This window comes from Schistocerca cancellata, unplaced genomic scaffold, assembly GCF_023864275.1.
Source record: "Schistocerca cancellata isolate TAMUIC-IGC-003103 unplaced genomic scaffold, iqSchCanc2.1 HiC_scaffold_831, whole genome shotgun sequence".
Classification (NCBI taxonomy): Eukaryota; Metazoa; Arthropoda; class Insecta; order Orthoptera; family Acrididae; genus Schistocerca; species Schistocerca cancellata.
In genome coordinates this window covers 242120-264287 of record NW_026046842.1, presented here as the reverse complement: position 1 = coordinate 264287, position 22168 = coordinate 242120, and the positions used below count along the sequence as shown (strand labels likewise).

At 50.5% G+C, this 22168-nt stretch overlaps 38 non-coding genes across 38 annotated transcripts; all 38 read right to left on the bottom strand.

Annotated features, from left to right (window-relative positions):
* Positions 1–537: 537 nt before the first annotated feature.
* On the bottom strand, positions 538–611 carry Trnan-guu (transfer RNA asparagine (anticodon GUU)). The gene has a single exon. It is a non-coding gene; the product is annotated as a tRNA-Asn (tRNA).
* A 323-nt stretch (positions 612–934) lies between these two features.
* Trnat-cgu (transfer RNA threonine (anticodon CGU)) lies at positions 935–1006 on the bottom strand. The gene has a single exon. It is a non-coding gene; the product is annotated as a tRNA-Thr (tRNA).
* Positions 1007–1700: 694 nt separating this feature from the next.
* Positions 1701–1774, bottom strand: Trnan-guu (transfer RNA asparagine (anticodon GUU)). The gene has a single exon. It is a non-coding gene; the product is annotated as a tRNA-Asn (tRNA).
* Positions 1775–2097: 323 nt separating this feature from the next.
* Trnat-cgu (transfer RNA threonine (anticodon CGU)) lies at positions 2098–2169 on the bottom strand. Its single transcript has one exon. It is a non-coding gene; the product is annotated as a tRNA-Thr (tRNA).
* A 694-nt stretch (positions 2170–2863) lies between these two features.
* On the bottom strand, positions 2864–2937 carry Trnan-guu (transfer RNA asparagine (anticodon GUU)). Its single transcript has one exon. It is a non-coding gene; the product is annotated as a tRNA-Asn (tRNA).
* A 323-nt stretch (positions 2938–3260) lies between these two features.
* Positions 3261–3332, bottom strand: Trnat-cgu (transfer RNA threonine (anticodon CGU)). Its single transcript has one exon. It is a non-coding gene; the product is annotated as a tRNA-Thr (tRNA).
* A 694-nt stretch (positions 3333–4026) lies between these two features.
* Positions 4027–4100, bottom strand: Trnan-guu (transfer RNA asparagine (anticodon GUU)). Its single transcript has one exon. It is a non-coding gene; the product is annotated as a tRNA-Asn (tRNA).
* Positions 4101–4423: 323 nt separating this feature from the next.
* On the bottom strand, positions 4424–4495 carry Trnat-cgu (transfer RNA threonine (anticodon CGU)). Its single transcript has one exon. It is a non-coding gene; the product is annotated as a tRNA-Thr (tRNA).
* Positions 4496–5189: 694 nt separating this feature from the next.
* Trnan-auu (transfer RNA asparagine (anticodon AUU)) lies at positions 5190–5263 on the bottom strand. The gene has a single exon. It is a non-coding gene; the product is annotated as a tRNA-Asn (tRNA).
* A 323-nt stretch (positions 5264–5586) lies between these two features.
* On the bottom strand, positions 5587–5658 carry Trnat-cgu (transfer RNA threonine (anticodon CGU)). Its single transcript has one exon. It is a non-coding gene; the product is annotated as a tRNA-Thr (tRNA).
* A 694-nt stretch (positions 5659–6352) lies between these two features.
* Positions 6353–6426, bottom strand: Trnan-guu (transfer RNA asparagine (anticodon GUU)). Its single transcript has one exon. It is a non-coding gene; the product is annotated as a tRNA-Asn (tRNA).
* A 323-nt stretch (positions 6427–6749) lies between these two features.
* On the bottom strand, positions 6750–6821 carry Trnat-cgu (transfer RNA threonine (anticodon CGU)). The gene has a single exon. It is a non-coding gene; the product is annotated as a tRNA-Thr (tRNA).
* Positions 6822–7515: 694 nt separating this feature from the next.
* Trnan-guu (transfer RNA asparagine (anticodon GUU)) lies at positions 7516–7589 on the bottom strand. Its single transcript has one exon. It is a non-coding gene; the product is annotated as a tRNA-Asn (tRNA).
* Positions 7590–7912: 323 nt separating this feature from the next.
* On the bottom strand, positions 7913–7984 carry Trnat-cgu (transfer RNA threonine (anticodon CGU)). The gene has a single exon. It is a non-coding gene; the product is annotated as a tRNA-Thr (tRNA).
* Positions 7985–8678: 694 nt separating this feature from the next.
* Trnan-guu (transfer RNA asparagine (anticodon GUU)) lies at positions 8679–8752 on the bottom strand. The gene has a single exon. It is a non-coding gene; the product is annotated as a tRNA-Asn (tRNA).
* Positions 8753–9075: 323 nt separating this feature from the next.
* On the bottom strand, positions 9076–9147 carry Trnat-cgu (transfer RNA threonine (anticodon CGU)). Its single transcript has one exon. It is a non-coding gene; the product is annotated as a tRNA-Thr (tRNA).
* A 688-nt stretch (positions 9148–9835) lies between these two features.
* Trnan-guu (transfer RNA asparagine (anticodon GUU)) lies at positions 9836–9909 on the bottom strand. Its single transcript has one exon. It is a non-coding gene; the product is annotated as a tRNA-Asn (tRNA).
* A 323-nt stretch (positions 9910–10232) lies between these two features.
* On the bottom strand, positions 10233–10304 carry Trnat-cgu (transfer RNA threonine (anticodon CGU)). The gene has a single exon. It is a non-coding gene; the product is annotated as a tRNA-Thr (tRNA).
* Positions 10305–10992: 688 nt separating this feature from the next.
* Trnan-guu (transfer RNA asparagine (anticodon GUU)) lies at positions 10993–11066 on the bottom strand. The gene has a single exon. It is a non-coding gene; the product is annotated as a tRNA-Asn (tRNA).
* A 323-nt stretch (positions 11067–11389) lies between these two features.
* On the bottom strand, positions 11390–11461 carry Trnat-cgu (transfer RNA threonine (anticodon CGU)). The gene has a single exon. It is a non-coding gene; the product is annotated as a tRNA-Thr (tRNA).
* Positions 11462–12155: 694 nt separating this feature from the next.
* Positions 12156–12229, bottom strand: Trnan-guu (transfer RNA asparagine (anticodon GUU)). Its single transcript has one exon. It is a non-coding gene; the product is annotated as a tRNA-Asn (tRNA).
* Positions 12230–12552: 323 nt separating this feature from the next.
* On the bottom strand, positions 12553–12624 carry Trnat-cgu (transfer RNA threonine (anticodon CGU)). Its single transcript has one exon. It is a non-coding gene; the product is annotated as a tRNA-Thr (tRNA).
* A 694-nt stretch (positions 12625–13318) lies between these two features.
* Trnan-guu (transfer RNA asparagine (anticodon GUU)) lies at positions 13319–13392 on the bottom strand. The gene has a single exon. It is a non-coding gene; the product is annotated as a tRNA-Asn (tRNA).
* A 323-nt stretch (positions 13393–13715) lies between these two features.
* Positions 13716–13787, bottom strand: Trnat-cgu (transfer RNA threonine (anticodon CGU)). Its single transcript has one exon. It is a non-coding gene; the product is annotated as a tRNA-Thr (tRNA).
* Positions 13788–14481: 694 nt separating this feature from the next.
* On the bottom strand, positions 14482–14555 carry Trnan-guu (transfer RNA asparagine (anticodon GUU)). The gene has a single exon. It is a non-coding gene; the product is annotated as a tRNA-Asn (tRNA).
* Positions 14556–14878: 323 nt separating this feature from the next.
* Positions 14879–14950, bottom strand: Trnat-cgu (transfer RNA threonine (anticodon CGU)). The gene has a single exon. It is a non-coding gene; the product is annotated as a tRNA-Thr (tRNA).
* Positions 14951–15644: 694 nt separating this feature from the next.
* Positions 15645–15718, bottom strand: Trnan-guu (transfer RNA asparagine (anticodon GUU)). Its single transcript has one exon. It is a non-coding gene; the product is annotated as a tRNA-Asn (tRNA).
* A 323-nt stretch (positions 15719–16041) lies between these two features.
* Trnat-cgu (transfer RNA threonine (anticodon CGU)) lies at positions 16042–16113 on the bottom strand. The gene has a single exon. It is a non-coding gene; the product is annotated as a tRNA-Thr (tRNA).
* A 694-nt stretch (positions 16114–16807) lies between these two features.
* On the bottom strand, positions 16808–16881 carry Trnan-guu (transfer RNA asparagine (anticodon GUU)). Its single transcript has one exon. It is a non-coding gene; the product is annotated as a tRNA-Asn (tRNA).
* Positions 16882–17204: 323 nt separating this feature from the next.
* Positions 17205–17276, bottom strand: Trnat-cgu (transfer RNA threonine (anticodon CGU)). The gene has a single exon. It is a non-coding gene; the product is annotated as a tRNA-Thr (tRNA).
* A 694-nt stretch (positions 17277–17970) lies between these two features.
* Positions 17971–18044, bottom strand: Trnan-guu (transfer RNA asparagine (anticodon GUU)). Its single transcript has one exon. It is a non-coding gene; the product is annotated as a tRNA-Asn (tRNA).
* Positions 18045–18367: 323 nt separating this feature from the next.
* Positions 18368–18439, bottom strand: Trnat-cgu (transfer RNA threonine (anticodon CGU)). The gene has a single exon. It is a non-coding gene; the product is annotated as a tRNA-Thr (tRNA).
* Positions 18440–19133: 694 nt separating this feature from the next.
* On the bottom strand, positions 19134–19207 carry Trnan-guu (transfer RNA asparagine (anticodon GUU)). Its single transcript has one exon. It is a non-coding gene; the product is annotated as a tRNA-Asn (tRNA).
* A 323-nt stretch (positions 19208–19530) lies between these two features.
* Positions 19531–19602, bottom strand: Trnat-cgu (transfer RNA threonine (anticodon CGU)). The gene has a single exon. It is a non-coding gene; the product is annotated as a tRNA-Thr (tRNA).
* Positions 19603–20296: 694 nt separating this feature from the next.
* On the bottom strand, positions 20297–20370 carry Trnan-guu (transfer RNA asparagine (anticodon GUU)). Its single transcript has one exon. It is a non-coding gene; the product is annotated as a tRNA-Asn (tRNA).
* Positions 20371–20686: 316 nt separating this feature from the next.
* Trnat-cgu (transfer RNA threonine (anticodon CGU)) lies at positions 20687–20758 on the bottom strand. Its single transcript has one exon. It is a non-coding gene; the product is annotated as a tRNA-Thr (tRNA).
* Positions 20759–21452: 694 nt separating this feature from the next.
* Positions 21453–21526, bottom strand: Trnan-guu (transfer RNA asparagine (anticodon GUU)). Its single transcript has one exon. It is a non-coding gene; the product is annotated as a tRNA-Asn (tRNA).
* A 323-nt stretch (positions 21527–21849) lies between these two features.
* Positions 21850–21921, bottom strand: Trnat-cgu (transfer RNA threonine (anticodon CGU)). Its single transcript has one exon. It is a non-coding gene; the product is annotated as a tRNA-Thr (tRNA).
* Between the last annotated feature and the right edge of the window lie 247 nt (positions 21922–22168).

Here is a 22168-nt window from a genome sequence, read left to right as displayed (position 1 = left end):
ATCGACGACGAGCGTCGTGCCACCAAACGTTTGCGGTCTGCACAATCTTGACCTAGTGCACAGTTTGTTGGATTGCGTGGCTCGACTGCGAAATGCGCCTTTCGGCTCCTCTCTCTGGCTGCAGTATGCTGTTGTCCACAGTGGCACTGGCGTTGCCCATGGGGCTTCATGTAAGGCGACTGCACGTCGCTCGGCCAGCAGCGGCCTACTGCAGACCGACACTTAAGAGACACCAAATAGAAATCGACATCGAGAGACAGGCCCTGTCATATGGCACTCGCGACGTATACGCTGAAATTGAATGTAAAGAACACGTCTTTTGTAGTGGGCGTCGCTCTACTGCAGTGTCACACATGACGAATAAATAGGAAAACAGTAGAACGTCTGTGTAGGGCCATGTTTTTACCTACAGTGTCACTTGGCTGAATGTGTATAAGGCTCTGTGGCATCACTCAACACAGCCAAGTTGTCACACTAGCTGTGTATCTCTAACAAAGTTGACGTATGTCCTCACCTGGGTGACGGTTAAAACGATTTCGCCCCCGGGTGGGCTCGAACCACCAACCTTTCGGTTAACAGCCGAACGCGCTAGCCGATTGCGCCACGGAGGCCTTGACTTGTGCTGTGCATATCAACGCAGTTCGTATACCTTCTGCAGGAATCTCGCAGAATGGTAGCATCTGCTTACGCCTCTTCACATGGATAAAATGCATGCACACTGTAGCGACGCTCGTAAACGAATGACATCGCCAAGCATGACATTATACTACAAAATGCATACAAACCACTGTTCTCCCTATGCAATCAGAAAACCTCTGAGGCCAGTAGGATACTTGTTATAGGTTGTAGAACATCCCTTCCATTCAGTGTACTGCCATGTGTTAGATGCTGCTCGCGATAGCTCCGCTCCTTGCGGGAAGGTTAAAAAAATGAATGCCTTCTGTGAGGTTCGAACTCACGACCCCTGGTTTACGAGACCAGTGCTCTACCACTGAGCTAATAAGGCGGCAGCTGCGGGTTTGTGAGCTATCCCCGAATTGTCACTTCATCATACTGAATCTTGCAGCCCTCGACCAGATAACGGATTTGGCACACAGCTGCTGCTGCTGCTGGGGGTGTCCACATTGCCGTTTTCCAAATCTCTTGACTGTTTCGCCCTTACGATCGACGACGAGCGTCGTGCCACCAAGCGTTTGCGGTCTGCACAATCTTGACCTAGTGCACAGTTTGTTGGATTGCGTGGCTCGACTGCGAAATGCGCCTTTCGGCTCCTCTCTCTGGCTGCAGTATGCTGTTGTCCACAGTGGCACTGGCGTTGCCCATGGGGCTTCATGTAAGGCGACTGCACGTCGCTCGGCCAGCAGCGGCCTACTGCAGACCGACACTTAAGAGACACCAAATAGAAATCGACATCGAGAGACAGGCCCTGTCATATGGCACTCGCGACGTATACGCTGAAATTGAATGTAAAGAATACGTCTTTTGTAGTGGGCGTCGCTCTACTGCAGTGTCACACATGACGAATAAATAGGAAAACAGTAGAACGTCTGTGTAGGGCCATGTTTTTACCTACAGTGTCACTTGGCTGAATGTGTATAAGGCTCTGTGGCATCACTCAACACAGCCAAGTTGTCACACTAGCTGTGTATCTCTAACAAAGTTGACGTATGTCCTCACCTGGGTGACGGTTAAAACGATTTCGCCCCCGGGTGGGCTCGAACCACCAACCTTTCGGTTAACAGCCGAACGCGCTAGCCGATTGCGCCACGGAGGCCTTGACTTGTGCTGTGCATATCAACGCAGTTCGTATACCTTCTGCAGGAATCTCGCAGAATGGTAGCATCTGCTTACGCCTCTTCACATGGATAAAATGCATGCACACTGTAGCGACGCTCGTAAACGAATGACATCGCCAAGCATGACATTATACTACAAAATGCATACAAACCACTGTTCTCCCTATGCAATCAGAAAACCTCTGAGGCCAGTAGGATACTTGTTATAGGTTGTAGAACATCCCTTCCATTCAGTGTACTGCCATGTGTTAGATGCTGCTCGCGATAGCTCCGCTCCTTGCGGGAAGGTTAAAAAAATGAATGCCTTCTGTGAGGTTCGAACTCACGACCCCTGGTTTACGAGACCAGTGCTCTACCACTGAGCTAAGAAGGCAGCAGCTGCGGGTTTGTGAGCTATCCCCGAATTGTCACTTCATCATACTGAATCTTGCAGCCCTCGACCAGATAACGGATTTGGCACACAGCTGCTGCTGCTGCTGGGGGTGTCCACATTGCCGTTTTCCAAATCTCTTGACTGTTTCGCCCTTACGATCGACGACGAGCGTCGTGCCACCAAACGTTTGCGGTCTGCACAATCTTGACCTAGTGCACAGTTTGTTGGATTGCGTGGCTCGACTGCGAAATGCGCCTTTCGGCTCCTCTCTCTGGCTGCAGTATGCTGTTGTCCACAGTGGCACTGGCGTTGCCCATGGGGCTTCATGTAAGGCGACTGCACGTCGCTCGGCCAGCAGCGGCCTACTGCAGACCGACACTTAAGAGACACCAAATAGAAATCGACATCGAGAGACAGGCCCTGTCATATGGCACTCGCGACGTATACGCTGAAATTGAATGTAAAGAATACGTCTTTTGTAGTGGGCGTCGCTCTACTGCAGTGTCACACATGACGAATAAATAGGAAAACAGTAGAACGTCTGTGTAGGGCCATGTTTTTACCTACAGTGTCACTTGGCTGAATGTGTATAAGGCTCTGTGGCATCACTCAACACAGCCAAGTTGTCACACTAGCTGTGTATCTCTAACAAAGTTGACGTATGTCCTCACCTGGGTGACGGTTAAAACGATTTCGCCCCCGGGTGGGCTCGAACCACCAACCTTTCGGTTAACAGCCGAACGCGCTAGCCGATTGCGCCACGGAGGCCTTGACTTGTGCTGTGCATATCAACGCAGTTCGTATACCTTCTGCAGGAATCTCGCAGAATGGTAGCATCTGCTTACGCCTCTTCACATGGATAAAATGCATGCACACTGTAGCGACGCTCGTAAACGAATGACATCGCCAAGCATGACATTATACTACAAAATGCATACAAACCACTGTTCTCCCTATGCAATCAGAAAACCTCTGAGGCCAGTAGGATACTTGTTATAGGTTGTAGAACATCCCTTCCATTCAGTGTACTGCCATGTGTTAGATGCTGCTCGCGATAGCTCCGCTCCTTGCGGGAAGGTTAAAAAAATGAATGCCTTCTGTGAGGTTCGAACTCACGACCCCTGGTTTACGAGACCAGTGCTCTACCACTGAGCTAAGAAGGCGGCAGCTGCGGGTTTGTGAGCTATCCCCGAATTGTCACTTCATCATACTGAATCTTGCAGCCCTCGACCAGATAACGGATTTGGCACACAGCTGCTGCTGCTGCTGGGGGTGTCCACATTGCCGTTTTCCAAATCTCTTGACTGTTTCGCCCTTACGATCGACGACGAGCGTCGTGCCACCAAGCGTTTGCGGTCTGCACAATCTTGACCTAGTGCACAGTTTGTTGGATTGCGTGGCTCGACTGCGAAATGCGCCTTTCGGCTCCTCTCTCTGGCTGCAGTATGCTGTTGTCCACAGTGGCACTGGCGTTGCCCATGGGGCTTCATGTAAGGCGACTGCACGTCGCTCGGCCAGCAGCGGCCTACTGCAGACCGACACTTAAGAGACACCAAATAGAAATCGACATCGAGAGACAGGCCCTGTCATATGGCACTCGCGACGTATACGCTGAAATTGAATGTAAAGAATACGTCTTTTGTAGTGGGCGTCGCTCTACTGCAGTGTCACACATGACGAATAAATAGGAAAACAGTAGAACGTCTGTGTAGGGCCATGTTTTTACCTACAGTGTCACTTGGCTGAATGTGTATAAGGCTCTGTGGCATCACTCAACACAGCCAAGTTGTCACACTAGCTGTGTATCTCTAACAAAGTTGACGTATGTCCTCACCTGGGTGACGGTTAAAACGATTTCGCCCCCGGGTGGGCTCGAACCACCAACCTTTCGGTTAACAGCCGAACGCGCTAGCCGATTGCGCCACGGAGGCCTTGACTTGTGCTGTGCATATCAACGCAGTTCGTATACCTTCTGCAGGAATCTCGCAGAATGGTAGCATCTGCTTACGCCTCTTCACATGGATAAAATGCATGCACACTGTAGCGACGCTCGTAAACGAATGACATCGCCAAGCATGACATTATACTACAAAATGCATACAAACCACTGTTCTCCCTATGCAATCAGAAAACCTCTGAGGCCAGTAGGATACTTGTTATAGGTTGTAGAACATCCCTTCCATTCAGTGTACTGCCATGTGTTAGATGCTGCTCGCGATAGCTCCGCTCCTTGCGGGAAGGTTAAAAAAATGAATGCCTTCTGTGAGGTTCGAACTCACGACCCCTGGTTTACGAGACCAGTGCTCTACCACTGAGCTAAGAAGGCAGCAGCTGCGGGTTTGTGAGCTATCCCCGAATTGTCACTTCATCATACTGAATCTTGCAGCCCTCGACCAGATAACGGATTTGGCACACAGCTGCTGCTGCTGCTGGGGGTGTCCACATTGCCGTTTTCCAAATCTCTTGACTGTTTCGCCCTTACGATCGACGACGAGCGTCGTGCCACCAAACGTTTGCGGTCTGCACAATCTTGACCTAGTGCACAGTTTGTTGGATTGCGTGGCTCGACTGCGAAATGCGCCTTTCGGCTCCTCTCTCTGGCTGCAGTATGCTGTTGTCCACAGTGGCACTGGCGTTGCCCATGGGGCTTCATGTAAGGCGACTGCACGTCGCTCGGCCAGCAGCGGCCTACTGCAGACCGACACTTAAGAGACACCAAATAGAAATCGACATCGAGAGACAGGCCCTGTCATATGGCACTCGCGACGTATACGCTGAAATTGAATGTAAAGAATACGTCTTTTGTAGTGGGCGTCGCTCTACTGCAGTGTCACACATGACGAATAAATAGGAAAACAGTAGAACGTCTGTGTAGGGCCATGTTTTTACCTACAGTGTCACTTGGCTGAATGTGTATAAGGCTCTGTGGCATCACTCAACACAGCCAAGTTGTCACACTAGCTGTGTATCTCTAACAAAGTTGACGTATGTCCTCACCTGGGTGACGGTTAAAACGATTTCGCCCCCGGGTGGGCTCGAACCACCAACCTTTCGGTTAATAGCCGAACGCGCTAGCCGATTGCGCCACGGAGGCCTTGACTTGTGCTGTGCATATCAACGCAGTTCGTATACCTTCTGCAGGAATCTCGCAGAATGGTAGCATCTGCTTACGCCTCTTCACATGGATAAAATGCATGCACACTGTAGCGACGCTCGTAAACGAATGACATCGCCAAGCATGACATTATACTACAAAATGCATACAAACCACTGTTCTCCCTATGCAATCAGAAAACCTCTGAGGCCAGTAGGATACTTGTTATAGGTTGTAGAACATCCCTTCCATTCAGTGTACTGCCATGTGTTAGATGCTGCTCGCGATAGCTCCGCTCCTTGCGGGAAGGTTAAAAAAATGAATGCCTTCTGTGAGGTTCGAACTCACGACCCCTGGTTTACGAGACCAGTGCTCTACCACTGAGCTAAGAAGGCAGCAGCTGCGGGTTTGTGAGCTATCCCCGAATTGTCACTTCATCATACTGAATCTTGCAGCCCTCGACCAGATAACGGATTTGGCACACAGCTGCTGCTGCTGCTGGGGGTGTCCACATTGCCGTTTTCCAAATCTCTTGACTGTTTCGCCCTTACGATCGACGACGAGCGTCGTGCCACCAAACGTTTGCGGTCTGCACAATCTTGACCTAGTGCACAGTTTGTTGGATTGCGTGGCTCGACTGCGAAATGCGCCTTTCGGCTCCTCTCTCTGGCTGCAGTATGCTGTTGTCCACAGTGGCACTGGCGTTGCCCATGGGGCTTCATGTAAGGCGACTGCACGTCGCTCGGCCAGCAGCGGCCTACTGCAGACCGACACTTAAGAGACACCAAATAGAAATCGACATCGAGAGACAGGCCCTGTCATATGGCACTCGCGACGTATACGCTGAAATTGAATGTAAAGAATACGTCTTTTGTAGTGGGCGTCGCTCTACTGCAGTGTCACACATGACGAATAAATAGGAAAACAGTAGAACGTCTGTGTAGGGCCATGTTTTTACCTACAGTGTCACTTGGCTGAATGTGTATAAGGCTCTGTGGCATCACTCAACACAGCCAAGTTGTCACACTAGCTGTGTATCTCTAACAAAGTTGACGTATGTCCTCACCTGGGTGACGGTTAAAACGATTTCGCCCCCGGGTGGGCTCGAACCACCAACCTTTCGGTTAACAGCCGAACGCGCTAGCCGATTGCGCCACGGAGGCCTTGACTTGTGCTGTGCATATCAACGCAGTTCGTATACCTTCTGCAGGAATCTCGCAGAATGGTAGCATCTGCTTACGCCTCTTCACATGGATAAAATGCATGCACACTGTAGCGACGCTCGTAAACGAATGACATCGCCAAGCATGACATTATACTACAAAATGCATACAAACCACTGTTCTCCCTATGCAATCAGAAAACCTCTGAGGCCAGTAGGATACTTGTTATAGGTTGTAGAACATCCCTTCCATTCAGTGTACTGCCATGTGTTAGATGCTGCTCGCGATAGCTCCGCTCCTTGCGGGAAGGTTAAAAAAATGAATGCCTTCTGTGAGGTTCGAACTCACGAACCCTGGTTTACGAGACCAGTGCTCTACCACTGAGCTAAGAAGGCGGCAGCTGCGGGTTTGTGAGCTATCCCCGAATTGTCACTTCATCATACTGAATCTTGCAGCCCTCGACCAGATAACGGATTTGGCACACAGCTGCTGCTGCTGCTGGGGGTGTCCACATTGCCGTTTTCCAAATCTCTTGACTGTTTCGCCCTTACGATCGACGACGAGCGTCGTGCCACCAAACGTTTGCGGTCTGCACAATCTTGACCTAGTGCACAGTTTGTTGGATTGCGTGGCTCGACTGCGAAATGCGCCTTTCGGCTCCTCTCTCTGGCTGCAGTATGCTGTTGTCCACAGTGGCACTGGCGTTGCCCATGGGGCTTCATGTAAGGCGACTGCACGTCGCTCGGCCAGCAGCGGCCTACTGCAGACCGACACTTAAGAGACACCAAATAGAAATCGACATCGAGAGACAGGCCCTGTCATATGGCACTCGCGACGTATACGCTGAAATTGAATGTAAAGAATACGTCTTTTGTAGTGGGCGTCGCTCTACTGCAGTGTCACACATGACGAATAAATAGGAAAACAGTAGAACGTCTGTGTAGGGCCATGTTTTTACCTACAGTGTCACTTGGCTGAATGTGTATAAGGCTCTGTGGCATCACTCAACACAGCCAAGTTGTCACACTAGCTGTGTATCTCTAACAAAGTTGACGTATGTCCTCACCTGGGTGACGGTTAAAACGATTTCGCCCCCGGGTGGGCTCGAACCACCAACCTTTCGGTTAACAGCCGAACGCGCTAGCCGATTGCGCCACGGAGGCCTTGACTTGTGCTGTGCATATCAACGCAGTTCGTATACCTTCTGCAGGAATCTCGCAGAATGGTAGCATCTGCTTACGCCTCTTCACATGGATAAAATGCATGCACACTGTAGCGACGCTCGTAAACGAATGACATCGCCAAGCATGACATTATACTACAAAATGCATACAAACCACTGTTCTCCCTATGCAATCAGAAAACCTCTGAGGCCAGTAGGATACTTGTTATAGGTTGTAGAACATCCCTTCCATTCAGTGTACTGCCATGTGTTAGATGCTGCTCGCGATAGCTCCGCTCCTTGCGGGAAGGTTAAAAAAATGAATGCCTTCTGTGAGGTTCGAACTCACGACCCCTGGTTTACGAGACCAGTGCTCTACCACTGAGCTAAGAAGGCGGCAGCTGCGGGTTTGTGAGCTATCCCCGAATTGTCACTTCATCATACTGAATCTTGCAGCCCTCGACCAGATAACGGATTTGGCACACAGCTGCTGCTGCTGCTGGGGGTGTCCACATTGCCGTTTTCCAAATCTCTTGACTGTTTCGCCCTTACGATCGACGACGAGCGTCGTGCCACCAAACGTTTGCGGTCTGCACAATCTTGACCTAGTGCACAGTTTGTTGGATTGCGTGGCTCGACTGCGAAATGCGCCTTTCGGCTCCTCTCTCTGGCTGCAGTATGCTGTTGTCCACAGTGGCACTGGCGTTGCCCATGGGGCTTCATGTAAGGCGACTGCACGTCGCTCGGCCAGCAGCGGCCTACTGCAGACCGACACTTAAGAGACACCAAATAGAAATCGACATCGAGAGACAGGCCCTGTCATATGGCACTCGCGACGTATACGCTGAAATTGAATGTAAAGAATACGTCTTTTGTAGTGGGCGTCGCTCTACTGCAGTGTCACACATGACGAATAAATAGGAAAACAGTAGAACGTCTGTGTAGGGCCATGTTTTTACCTACAGTGTCACTTGGCTGAATGTGTATAAGGCTCTGTGGCATCACTCAACACAGCCAAGTTGTCACACTAGCTGTGTATCTCTAACAAAGTTGACGTATGTCCTCACCTGGGTGACGGTTAAAACGATTTCGCCCCCGGGTGGGCTCGAACCACCAACCTTTCGGTTAACAGCCGAACGCGCTAGCCGATTGCGCCACGGAGGCCTTGACTTGTGCTGTGCATATCAACGCAGTTCGTATACCTTCTGCAGGAATCTCGCAGAATGGTAGCATCTGCTTACGCCTCTTCACATGGATAAAATGCATGCACACTGTAGCGACGCTCGTAAACGAATGACATCGCCAAGCATGACATTATACTACAAAATGCATACAAACCACTGTTCTCCCTATGCAATCAGAAAACCTCTGAGGCCAGTAGGATACTTGTTATAGGTTGTAGAACATCCCTTCCATTCAGTGTACTGCCATGTGTTAGATGCTGCTCGCGATAGCTCCGCTCCTTGCGGGAAGGTTAAAAAAATGAATGCCTTCTGTGAGGTTCGAACTCACGACCCCTGGTTTACGAGACCAGTGCTCTACCACTGAGCTAAGAAGGCGGCAGCTGCGCGTTTGTGAGCTATCCCCGAATTGTCACTTCATCATACTGAATCTTGCAGCCCTCGACCAGATAACGGATTTGGCACACAGCTGCTGCTGGGGGTGTCCACATTGCAGTTTTCCAAATCTCTTGACTGTTTCGCCCTTACGATCGACGACGAGCGTCGTGCCACCAAGCGTTTGCGGTCTGCACAATCTTGACCTAGTGCACAGTTTGTTGGATTGCGTGGCTCGACTGCGAAATGCGCCTTTCGGCTCCTCTCTCTGGCTGCAGTATGCTGTTGTCCACAGTGGCACTGGCGTTGCCCATGGGGCTTCATGTAAGGCGACTGCACGTCGCTCGGCCAGCAGCGGCCTACTGCAGACCGACACTTAAGAGACACCAAATAGAAATCGACATCGAGAGACAGGCCCTGTCATATGGCACTCGCGACGTATACGCTGAAATTGAATGTAAAGAATACGTCTTTTGTAGTGGGCGTCGCTCTACTGCAGTGTCACACATGACGAATAAATAGGAAAACAGTAGAACGTCTGTGTAGGGCCATGTTTTTACCTACAGTGTCACTTGGCTGAATGTGTATAAGGCTCTGTGGCATCACTCAACACAGCCAAGTTGTCACACTAGCTGTGTATCTCTAACAAAGTTGACGTATGTCCTCACCTGGGTGACGGTTAAAACGATTTCGCCCCCGGGTGGGCTCGAACCACCAACCTTTCGGTTAACAGCCGAACGCGCTAGCCGATTGCGCCACGGAGGCCTTGACTTGTGCTGTGCATATCAACGCAGTTCGTATACCTTCTGCAGGAATCTCGCAGAATGGTAGCATCTGCTTACGCCTCTTCACATGGATAAAATGCATGCACACTGTAGCGACGCTCGTAAACGAATGACATCGCCAAGCATGACATTATACTACAAAATGCATACAAACCACTGTTCTCCCTATGCAATCAGAAAACCTCTGAGGCCAGTAGGATACTTGTTATAGGTTGTAGAACATCCCTTCCATTCAGTGTACTGCCATGTGTTAGATGCTGCTCGCGATAGCTCCGCTCCTTGCGGGAAGGTTAAAAAAATGAATGCCTTCTGTGAGGTTCGAACTCACGACCCCTGGTTTACGAGACCAGTGCTCTACCACTGAGCTAAGAAGGCGGCAGCTGCGCGTTTGTGAGCTATCCCCGAATTGTCACTTCATCATACTGAATCTTGCAGCCCTCGACCAGATAACGGATTTGGCACACAGCTGCTGCTGGGGGTGTCCACATTGCAGTTTTCCAAATCTCTTGACTGTTTCGCCCTTACGATCGACGACGAGCGTCGTGCCACCAAGCGTTTGCGGTCTGCACAATCTTGACCTAGTGCACAGTTTGTTGGATTGCGTGGCTCGACTGCGAAATGCGCCTTTCGGCTCCTCTCTCTGGCTGCAGTATGCTGTTGTCCACAGTGGCACTGGCGTTGCCCATGGGGCTTCATGTAAGGCGACTGCACGTCGCTCGGCCAGCAGCGGCCTACTGCAGACCGACACTTAAGAGACACCAAATAGAAATCGACATCGAGAGACAGGCCCTGTCATATGGCACTCGCGACGTATACGCTGAAATTGAATGTAAAGAATACGTCTTTTGTAGTGGGCGTCGCTCTACTGCAGTGTCACACATGACGAATAAATAGGAAAACAGTAGAACGTCTGTGTAGGGCCATGTTTTTACCTACAGTGTCACTTGGCTGAATGTGTATAAGGCTCTGTGGCATCACTCAACACAGCCAAGTTGTCACACTAGCTGTGTATCTCTAACAAAGTTGACGTATGTCCTCACCTGGGTGACGGTTAAAACGATTTCGCCCCCGGGTGGGCTCGAACCACCAACCTTTCGGTTAACAGCCGAACGCGCTAGCCGATTGCGCCACGGAGGCCTTGACTTGTGCTGTGCATATCAACGCAGTTCGTATACCTTCTGCAGGAATCTCGCAGAATGGTAGCATCTGCTTACGCCTCTTCACATGGATAAAATGCATGCACACTGTAGCGACGCTCGTAAACGAATGACATCGCCAAGCATGACATTATACTACAAAATGCATACAAACCACTGTTCTCCCTATGCAATCAGAAAACCTCTGAGGCCAGTAGGATACTTGTTATAGGTTGTAGAACATCCCTTCCATTCAGTGTACTGCCATGTGTTAGATGCTGCTCGCGATAGCTCCGCTCCTTGCGGGAAGGTTAAAAAAATGAATGCCTTCTGTGAGGTTCGAACTCACGACCCCTGGTTTACGAGACCAGTGCTCTACCACTGAGCTAAGAAGGCAGCAGCTGCGGGTTTGTGAGCTATCCCCGAATTGTCACTTCATCATACTGAATCTTGCAGCCCTCGACCAGATAACGGATTTGGCACACAGCTGCTGCTGCTGCTGGGGGTGTCCACATTGCCGTTTTCCAAATCTCTTGACTGTTTCGCCCTTACGATCGACGACGAGCGTCGTGCCACCAAACGTTTGCGGTCTGCACAATCTTGACCTAGTGCACAGTTTGTTGGATTGCGTGGCTCGACTGCGAAATGCGCCTTTCGGCTCCTCTCTCTGGCTGCAGTATGCTGTTGTCCACAGTGGCACTGGCGTTGCCCATGGGGCTTCATGTAAGGCGACTGCACGTCGCTCGGCCAGCAGCGGCCTACTGCAGACCGACACTTAAGAGACACCAAATAGAAATCGACATCGAGAGACAGGCCCTGTCATATGGCACTCGCGACGTATAAGCTGAAATTGAATGTAAAGAATACGTCTTTTGTAGTGGGCGTCGCTCTACTGCAGTGTCACACATGACGAATAAATAGGAAAACAGTAGAACGTCTGTGTAGGGCCATGTTTTTACCTACAGTGTCACTTGGCTGAATGTGTATAAGGCTCTGTGGCATCACTCAACACAGCCAAGTTGTCACACTAGCTGTGTATCTCTAACAAAGTTGACGTATGTCCTCACCTGGGTGACGGTTAAAACGATTTCGCCCCCGGGTGGGCTCGAACCACCAACCTTTCGGTTAACAGCCGAACGCGCTAGCCGATTGCGCCACGGAGGCCTTGACTTGTGCTGTGCATATCAACGCAGTTCGTATACCTTCTGCAGGAATCTCGCAGAATGGTAGCATCTGCTTACGCCTCTTCACATGGATAAAATGCATGCACACTGTAGCGACGCTCGTAAACGAATGACATCGCCAAGCATGACATTATACTACAAAATGCATACAAACCACTGTTCTCCCTATGCAATCAGAAAACCTCTGAGGCCAGTAGGATACTTGTTATAGGTTGTAGAACATCCCTTCCATTCAGTGTACTGCCATGTGTTAGATGCTGCTCGCGATAGCTCCGCTCCTTGCGGGAAGGTTAAAAAAATGAATGCCTTCTGTGAGGTTCGAACTCACGACCCCTGGTTTACGAGACCAGTGCTCTACCACTGAGCTAAGAAGGCGGCAGCTGCGGGTTTGTGAGCTATCCCCGAATTGTCACTTCATCATACTGAATCTTGCAGCCCTCGACCAGATAACGGATTTGGCACACAGCTGCTGCTGCTGCTGGGGGTGTCCACATTGCCGTTTTCCAAATCTCTTGACTGTTTCGCCCTTACGATCGACGACGAGCGTCGTGCCACCAAACGTTTGCGGTCTGCACAATCTTGACCTAGTGCACAGTTTGTTGGATTGCGTGGCTCGACTGCGAAATGCGCCTTTCGGCTCCTCTCTCTGGCTGCAGTATGCTGTTGTCCACAGTGGCACTGGCGTTGCCCATGGGGCTTCATGTAAGGCGACTGCACGTCGCTCGGCCAGCAGCGGCCTACTGCAGACCGACACTTAAGAGACACCAAATAGAAATCGACATCGAGAGACAGGCCCTGTCATATGGCACTCGCGACGTATACGCTGAAATTGAATGTAAAGAATACGTCTTTTGTAGTGGGCGTCGCTCTACTGCAGTGTCACACATGACGAATAAATAGGAAAACAGTAGAACGTCTGTGTAGGGCCATGTTTTTACCTACAGTGTCACTTGGCTGAATGTGTATAAGGCTCTGTGGCATCACTCAACACAGCCAAGTTGTCACACTAGCTGTGTATCTCTAACAAAGTTGACGTATGTCCTCACCTGGGTGACGGTTAAAACGATTTCGCCCCCGGGTGGGCTCGAACCACCAACCTTTCGGTTAACAGCCGAACGCGCTAGCCGATTGCGCCACGGAGGCCTTGACTTGTGCTGTGCATATCAACGCAGTTCGTATACCTTCTGCAGGAATCTCGCAGAATGGTAGCATCTGCTTACGCCTCTTCACATGGATAAAATGCATGCACACTGTAGCGACGCTCGTAAACGAATGACATCGCCAAGCATGACATTATACTACAAAATGCATACAAACCACTGTTCTCCCTATGCAATCAGAAAACCTCTGAGGCCAGTAGGATACTTGTTATAGGTTGTAGAACATCCCTTCCATTCAGTGTACTGCCATGTGTTAGATGCTGCTCGCGATAGCTCCGCTCCTTGCGGGAAGGTTAAAAAAATGAATGCCTTCTGTGAGGTTCGAACTCACGACCCCTGGTTTACGAGACCAGTGCTCTACCACTGAGCTAAGAAGGCGGCAGCTGCGGGTTTGTGAGCTATCCCCGAATTGTCACTTCATCATACTGAATCTTGCAGCCCTCGACCAGATAACGGATTTGGCACACAGCTGCTGCTGCTGCTGGGGGTGTCCACATTGCCGTTTTCCAAATCTCTTGACTGTTTCGCCCTTACGATCGACGACGAGCGTCGTGCCACCAAACGTTTGCGGTCTGCACAATCTTGACCTAGTGCACAGTTTGTTGGATTGCGTGGCTCGACTGCGAAATGCGCCTTTCGGCTCCTCTCTCTGGCTGCAGTATGCTGTTGTCCACAGTGGCACTGGCGTTGCCCATGGGGCTTCATGTAAGGCGACTGCACGTCGCTCGGCCAGCAGCGGCCTACTGCAGACCGACACTTAAGAGACACCAAATAGAAATCGACATCGAGAGACAGGCCCTGTCATATGGCACTCGCGACGTATACGCTGAAATTGAATGTAAAGAATACGTCTTTTGTAGTGGGCGTCGCTCTACTGCAGTGTCACACATGACGAATAAATAGGAAAACAGTAGAACGTCTGTGTAGGGCCATGTTTTTACCTACAGTGTCACTTGGCTGAATGTGTATAAGGCTCTGTGGCATCACTCAACACAGCCAAGTTGTCACACTAGCTGTGTATCTCTAACAAAGTTGACGTATGTCCTCACCTGGGTGACGGTTAAAACGATTTCGCCCCCGGGTGGGCTCGAACCACCAACCTTTCGGTTAACAGCCGAACGCGCTAGCCGATTGCGCCACGGAGGCCTTGACTTGTGCTGTGCATATCAACGCAGTTCGTATACCTTCTGCAGGAATCTCGCAGAATGGTAGCATCTGCTTACGCCTCTTCACATGGATAAAATGCATGCACACTGTAGCGACGCTCGTAAACGAATGACATCGCCAAGCATGACATTATACTACAAAATGCATACAAACCACTGTTCTCCCTATGCAATCAGAAAACCTCTGAGGCCAGTAGGATACTTGTTATAGGTTGTAGAACATCCCTTCCATTCAGTGTACTGCCATGTGTTAGATGCTGCTCGCGATAGCTCCGCTCCTTGCGGGAAGGTTAAAAAAATGAATGCCTTCTGTGAGGTTCGAACTCACGACCCCTGGTTTACGAGACCAGTGCTCTACCACTGAGCTAAGAAGGCGGCAGCTGCGGGTTTGTGAGCTATCCCCGAATTGTCACTTCATCATACTGAATCTTGCAGCCCTCGACCAGATAACGGATTTGGCACACAGCTGCTGCTGCTGCTGGGGGTGTCCACATTGCCGTTTTCCAAATCTCTTGACTGTTTCGCCCTTACGATCGACGACGAGCGTCGTGCCACCAAACGTTTGCGGTCTGCACAATCTTGACCTAGTGCACAGTTTGTTGGATTGCGTGGCTCGACTGCGAAATGCGCCTTTCGGCTCCTCTCTCTGGCTGCAGTATGCTGTTGTCCACAGTGGCACTGGCGTTGCCCATGGGGCTTCATGTAAGGCGACTGCACGTCGCTCGGCCAGCAGCGGCCTACTGCAGACCGACACTTAAGAGACACCAAATAGAAATCGACATCGAGAGACAGGCCCTGTCATATGGCACTCGCGACGTATACGCTGAAATTGAATGTAAAGAATACGTCTTTTGTAGTGGGCGTCGCTCTACTGCAGTGTCACACATGACGAATAAATAGGAAAACAGTAGAACGTCTGTGTAGGGCCATGTTTTTACCTACAGTGTCACTTGGCTGAATGTGTATAAGGCTCTGTGGCATCACTCAACACAGCCAAGTTGTCACACTAGCTGTGTATCTCTAACAAAGTTGACGTATGTCCTCACCTGGGTGACGGTTAAAACGATTTCGCCCCCGGGTGGGCTCGAACCACCAACCTTTCGGTTAACAGCCGAACGCGCTAGCCGATTGCGCCACGGAGGCCTTGACTTGTGCTGTGCATATCAACGCAGTTCGTATACCTTCTGCAGGAATCTCGCAGAATGGTAGCATCTGCTTACGCCTCTTCACATGGATAAAATGCATGCACACTGTAGCGACGCTCGTAAACGAATGACATCGCCAAGCATGACATTATACTACAAAATGCATACAAACCACTGTTCTCCCTATGCAATCAGAAAACCTCTGAGGCCAGTAGGATACTTGTTATAGGTTGTAGAACATCCCTTCCATTCAGTGTACTGCCATGTGTTAGATGCTGCTCGCGATAGCTCCGCTCCTTGCGGGAAGGTTAAAAAAATGAATGCCTTCTGTGAGGTTCGAACTCACGACCCCTGGTTTACGAGACCAGTGCTCTACCACTGAGCTAAGAAGGCGGCAGCTGCGGGTTTGTGAGCTATCCCCGAATTGTCACTTCATCATACTGAATCTTGCAGCCCTCGACCAGATAACGGATTTGGCACACAGCTGCTGCTGCTGCTGGGGGTGTCCACATTGCCGTTTTCCAAATCTCTTGACTGTTTCGCCCTTACGATCGACGACGAGCGTCGTGCCACCAAACGTTTGCGGTCTGCACAATCTTGACCTAGTGCACAGTTTGTTGGATTGCGTGGCTCGACTGCGAAATGCGCCTTTCGGCTCCTCTCTCTGGCTGCAGTATGCTGTTGTCCACAGTGGCACTGGCGTTGCCCATGGGGCTTCATGTAAGGCGACTGCACGTCGCTCGGCCAGCAGCGGCCTACTGCAGACCGACACTTAAGAGACACCAAATAGAAATCGACATCGAGAGACAGGCCCTGTCATATGGCACTCGCGACGTATACGCTGAAATTGAATGTAAAGAATACGTCTTTTGTAGTGGGCGTCGCTCTACTGCAGTGTCACACATGACGAATAAATAGGAAAACAGTAGAACGTCTGTGTAGGGCCATGTTTTTACCTACAGTGTCACTTGGCTGAATGTGTATAAGGCTCTGTGGCATCACTCAACACAGCCAAGTTGTCACACTAGCTGTGTATCTCTAACAAAGTTGACGTATGTCCTCACCTGGGTGACGGTTAAAACGATTTCGCCCCCGGGTGGGCTCGAACCACCAACCTTTCGGTTAACAGCCGAACGCGCTAGCCGATTGCGCCACGGAGGCCTTGACTTGTGCTGTGCATATCAACGCAGTTCGTATACCTTCTGCAGGAATCTCGCAGAATGGTAGCATCTGCTTACGCCTCTTCACATGGATAAAATGCATGCACACTGTAGCGACGCTCGTAAACGAATGACATCGCCAAGCATGACATTATACTACAAAATGCATACAAACCACTGTTCTCCCTATGCAATCAGAAAACCTCTGAGGCCAGTAGGATACTTGTTATAGGTTGTAGAACATCCCTTCCATTCAGTGTACTGCCATGTGTTAGATGCTGCTCGCGATAGCTCCGCTCCTTGCGGGAAGGTTAAAAAAATGAATGCCTTCTGTGAGGTTCGAACTCACGAACCCTGGTTTACGAGACCAGTGCTCTACCACTGAGCTAAGAAGGCGGCAGCTGCGGGTTTGTGAGCTATCCCCGAATTGTCACTTCATCATACTGAATCTTGCAGCCCTCGACCAGATAACGGATTTGGCACACAGCTGCTGCTGCTGCTGGGGGTGTCCACATTGCCGTTTTCCAAATCTCTTGACTGTTTCGCCCTTACGATCGACGACGAGCGTCGTGCCACCAAACGTTTGCGGTCTGCACAATCTTGACCTAGTGCACAGTTTGTTGGATTGCGTGGCTCGACTGCGAAATGCGCCTTTCGGCTCCTCTCTCTGGCTGCAGTATGCTGTTGTCCACAGTGGCACTGGCGTTGCCCATGGGGCTTCATGTAAGGCGACTGCACGTCGCTCGGCCAGCAGCGGCCTACTGCAGACCGACACTTAAGAGACACCAAATAGAAATCGACATCGAGAGACAGGCCCTGTCATATGGCACTCGCGACGTATACGCTGAAATTGAATGTAAAGAATACGTCTTTTGTAGTGGGCGTCGCTCTACTGCAGTGTCACACATGACGAATAAATAGGAAAACAGTAGAACGTCTGTGTAGGGCCATGTTTTTACCTACAGTGTCACTTGGCTGAATGTGTATAAGGCTCTGTGGCATCACTCAACACAGCCAAGTTGTCACACTAGCTGTGTATCTCTAACAAAGTTGACGTATGTCCTCACCTGGGTGACGGTTAAAACGATTTCGCCCCCGGGTGGGCTCGAACCACCAACCTTTCGGTTAACAGCCGAACGCGCTAGCCGATTGCGCCACGGAGGCCTTGACTTGTGCTGTGCATATCAACGCAGTTCGTATACCTTCTGCAGGAATCTCGCAGAATGGTAGCATCTGCTTACGCCTCTTCACATGGATAAAATGCATGCACACTGTAGCGACGCTCGTAAACGAATGACATCGCCAAGCATGACATTATACTACAAAATGCATACAAACCACTGTTCTCCCTATGCAATCAGAAAACCTCTGAGGCCAGTAGGATACTTGTTATAGGTTGTAGAACATCCCTTCCATTCAGTGTACTGCCATGTGTTAGATGCTGCTCGCGATAGCTCCGCTCCTTGCGGGAAGGTTAAAAAAATGAATGCCTTCTGTGAGGTTCGAACTCACGACCCCTGGTTTACGAGACCAGTGCTCTACCACTGAGCTAAGAAGGCGGCAGCTGCGGGTTTGTGAGCTATCCCCGAATTGTCACTTCATCATACTGAATCTTGCAGCCCTCGACCAGATAACGGATTTGGCACACAGCTGCTGCTGCTGCTGGGGGTGTCCACATTGCCGTTTTCCAAATCTCTTGACTGTTTCGCCCTTACGATCGACGACGAGCGTCGTGCCACCAAACGTTTGCGGTCTGCACAATCTTGACCTAGTGCACAGTTTGTTGGATTGCGTGGCTCGACTGCGAAATGCGCCTTTCGGCTCCTCTCTCTGGCTGCAGTATGCTGTTGTCCACAGTGGCACTGGCGTTGCCCATGGGGCTTCATGTAAGGCGACTGCACGTCGCTCGGCCAGCAGCGGCCTACTGCAGACCGACACTTAAGAGACACCAAATAGAAATCGACATCGAGAGACAGGCCCTGTCATATGGCACTCGCGACGTATACGCTGAAATTGAATGTAAAGAATACGTCTTTTGTAGTGGGCGTCGCTCTACTGCAGTGTCACACATGACGAATAAATAGGAAAACAGTAGAACGTCTGTGTAGGGCCATGTTTTTACCTACAGTGTCACTTGGCTGAATGTGTATAAGGCTCTGTGGCATCACTCAACACAGCCAAGTTGTCACAATAGCTGTGTATCTCTAACAAAGTTGACGTATGTCCTCACCTGGGTGACGGTTAAAACGATTTCGCCCCCGGGTGGGCTCGAACCACCAACCTTTCGGTTAACAGCCGAACGCGCTAGCCGATTGCGCCACGGAGGCCTTGACTTGTGCTGTGCATATCAACGCAGTTCGTATACCTTCTGCAGGAATCTCGCAGAATGGTAGCATCTGCTTACGCCTCTTCACATGGATAAAATGCATGCACACTGTAGCGACGCTCGTAAACGAATGACATCGCCAAGCATGACATTATACTACAAAATGCATACAAACCACTGTTCTCCCTATGCAATCAGAAAACCTCTGAGGCCAGTAGGATACTTGTTATAGGTTGTAGAACATCCCTTCCATTCAGTGTACTGCCATGTGTTAGATGCTGCTCGCGATAGCTCCGCTCCTTGCGGGAAGGTTAAAAAAATGAATGCCTTCTGTGAGGTTCGAACTCACGACCCCTGGTTTACGAGACCAGTGCTCTACCACTGAGCTAAGAAGGCGGCAGCTGCGCGTTTGTGAGCTATCCCCGAATTGTCACTTCATCATACTGAATCTTGCAGCCCTCGACCAGATAACGGATTTGGCACACAGCTGCTGCTGCTGCTGGGGGTGTCCACATTGCCGTTTTCCAAATCTCTTGACTGTTTCGCCCTTACGATCGACGACGAGCGTCGTGCCACCAAACGTTTGCGGTCTGCACAATCTTGACCTAGTGCACAGTTTGTTGGATTGCGTGGCTCGACTGCGAAATGCGCCTTTCGGCTCCTCTCTCTGGCTGCAGTATGCTGTTGTCCACAGTGGCACTGGCGTTGCCCATGGGGCTTTATGTAAGGCGACTGCACGTCGCTCGGCCAGCAGCGGCCTACTGCAGACCGACACTTAAGAGACACCAAATAGAAATCGACATCGAGAGACAGGCCCTGTCATATGGCACTCGCGACGTATACGCTGAAATTGAATGTAAAGAATACGTCTTTTGTAGTGGGCGTCGCTCTACTGCAGTGTCACACATGACGAATAAATAGGAAAACAGTAGAACGTCTGTGTAGGGCCATGTTTTTACCTACAGTGTCACTTGGCTGAATGTGTATAAGGCTCTGTGGCATCACTCAACACAGCCAAGTTGTCACACTAGCTGTGTATCTCTAACAAAGTTGACGTATGTCCTCACCTGGGTGACGGTTAAAACGATTTCGCCCCCGGGTGGGCTCGAACCACCAACCTTTCGGTTAACAGCCGAACGCGCTAGCCGATTGCGCCACGGAGGCCTTGACTTGTGCTGTGCATATCAACGCAGTTCGTATACCTTCTGCAGGAATCTCGCAGAATGGTAGCATCTGCTTACGCCTCTTCACATGGATAAAATGCATGCACACTGTAGCGACGCTCAATGACATCGCCAAGCATGACATTATACTACAAAATGCATACAAACCACTGTTCTCCCTATGCAATCAGAAAACCTCTGAGGCCAGTAGGATACTTGTTATAGGTTGTAGAACATCCCTTCCATTCAGTGTACTGCCATGTGTTAGATGCTGCTCGCGATAGCTCCGCTCCTTGCGGGAAGGTTAAAAAAATGAATGCCTTCTGTGAGGTTCGAACTCACGACCCCTGGTTTACGAGACCAGTGCTCTACCACTGAGCTAAGAAGGCGGCAGCTGCGCGTTTGTGAGCTATCCCCGAATTGTCACTTCATCATACTGAATCTTGCAGCCCTCGACCAGATAACGGATTTGGCACACAGCTGCTGCTGCTGCTGGGGGTGTCCACATTGCCGTTTTCCAAATCTCTTGACTGTTTCGCCCTTACGATCGACGACGAGCGTCGTGCCACCAAACGTTTGCGGTCTGCACAATCTTGACCTAGTGCACAGTTTGTTGGATTGCGTGGCTCGACTGCGAAATGCGCCTTTCGGCTCCTCTCTCTGGCTGCAGTATGCTGTTGTCCACAGTGGCACTGGCGTTGCCCATGGGGCTTTATGTAGGGCGACTGCACGTCGCTCGGCCAGCAGCGGCCTACTGCAGACCGACACTTAAGAGACACCAAATAGAAATCGACATCGAGAGACAGGCCCTGTCATATGGCACTCGCGACGTATACGCTGAAATTGAATGTAAAGAATACGTCTTTTGTAGTGGGCGTCGCTCTACTGCAGTGTCACACATGACGAATAAATAGGAAAACAGTAGAACGTCTGTGTAGGGCCATGTTTTTACCTACAGTGTCACTTGGCTGAATGTGTATAAGGCTCTGTGGCATCACTCAACACAGCCAAGTTGTCACACTAGCTGTGTATCTCTAACAAAGTTGACGTATGTCCTCACCTGGGTGACGGTTAAAACGATTTCGCCCCCGGGTGGGCTCGAACCACCAACCTTTCGGTTAACAGCCGAACGCGCTAGCCGATTGCGCCACGGAGGCCTTGACTTGTGCTGTGCATATCAACGCAGTTCGTATACCTTCTGCAGGAATCTCGCAGAATGGTAGCATCTGCTTACGCCTCTTCACATGGATAAAATGCATGCACACTGTAGCGACGCTCGTAAACGAATGACATCGCCAAGCATGACATTATACTACAAAATGCATACAAACCACTGTTCTCCCTATGCAATCAGAAAACCTCTGAGGCCAGTAGGATACTTGTTATAGGTTGTAGAACATCCCTTCCATTCAGTGTACTGCCATGTGTTAGATGCTGCTCGCGATAGCTCCGCTCCTTGCGGGAAGGTTAAAAAAATGAATGCCTTCTGTGAGGTTCGAACTCACGACCCCTGGTTTACGAGACCAGTGCTCTACCACTGAGCTAAGAAGGCGGCAGCTGCGCGTTTGTGAGCTATCCCCGAATTGTCACTTCATCATACTGAATCTTGCAGCCCTCGACCAGATAACGGATTTGGCACACAGCTGCTGCTGCTGCTGGGGGTGTCCACATTGCCGTTTTCCAAATCTCTTGACTGTTTCGCCCTTACGATCGACGACGAGCGTCGTGCCACCAAACGTTTGCGGTCTGCACAATCTTGACCTAGTGCACAGTTTGTTGGATTGCGTGGCTCGACTGCG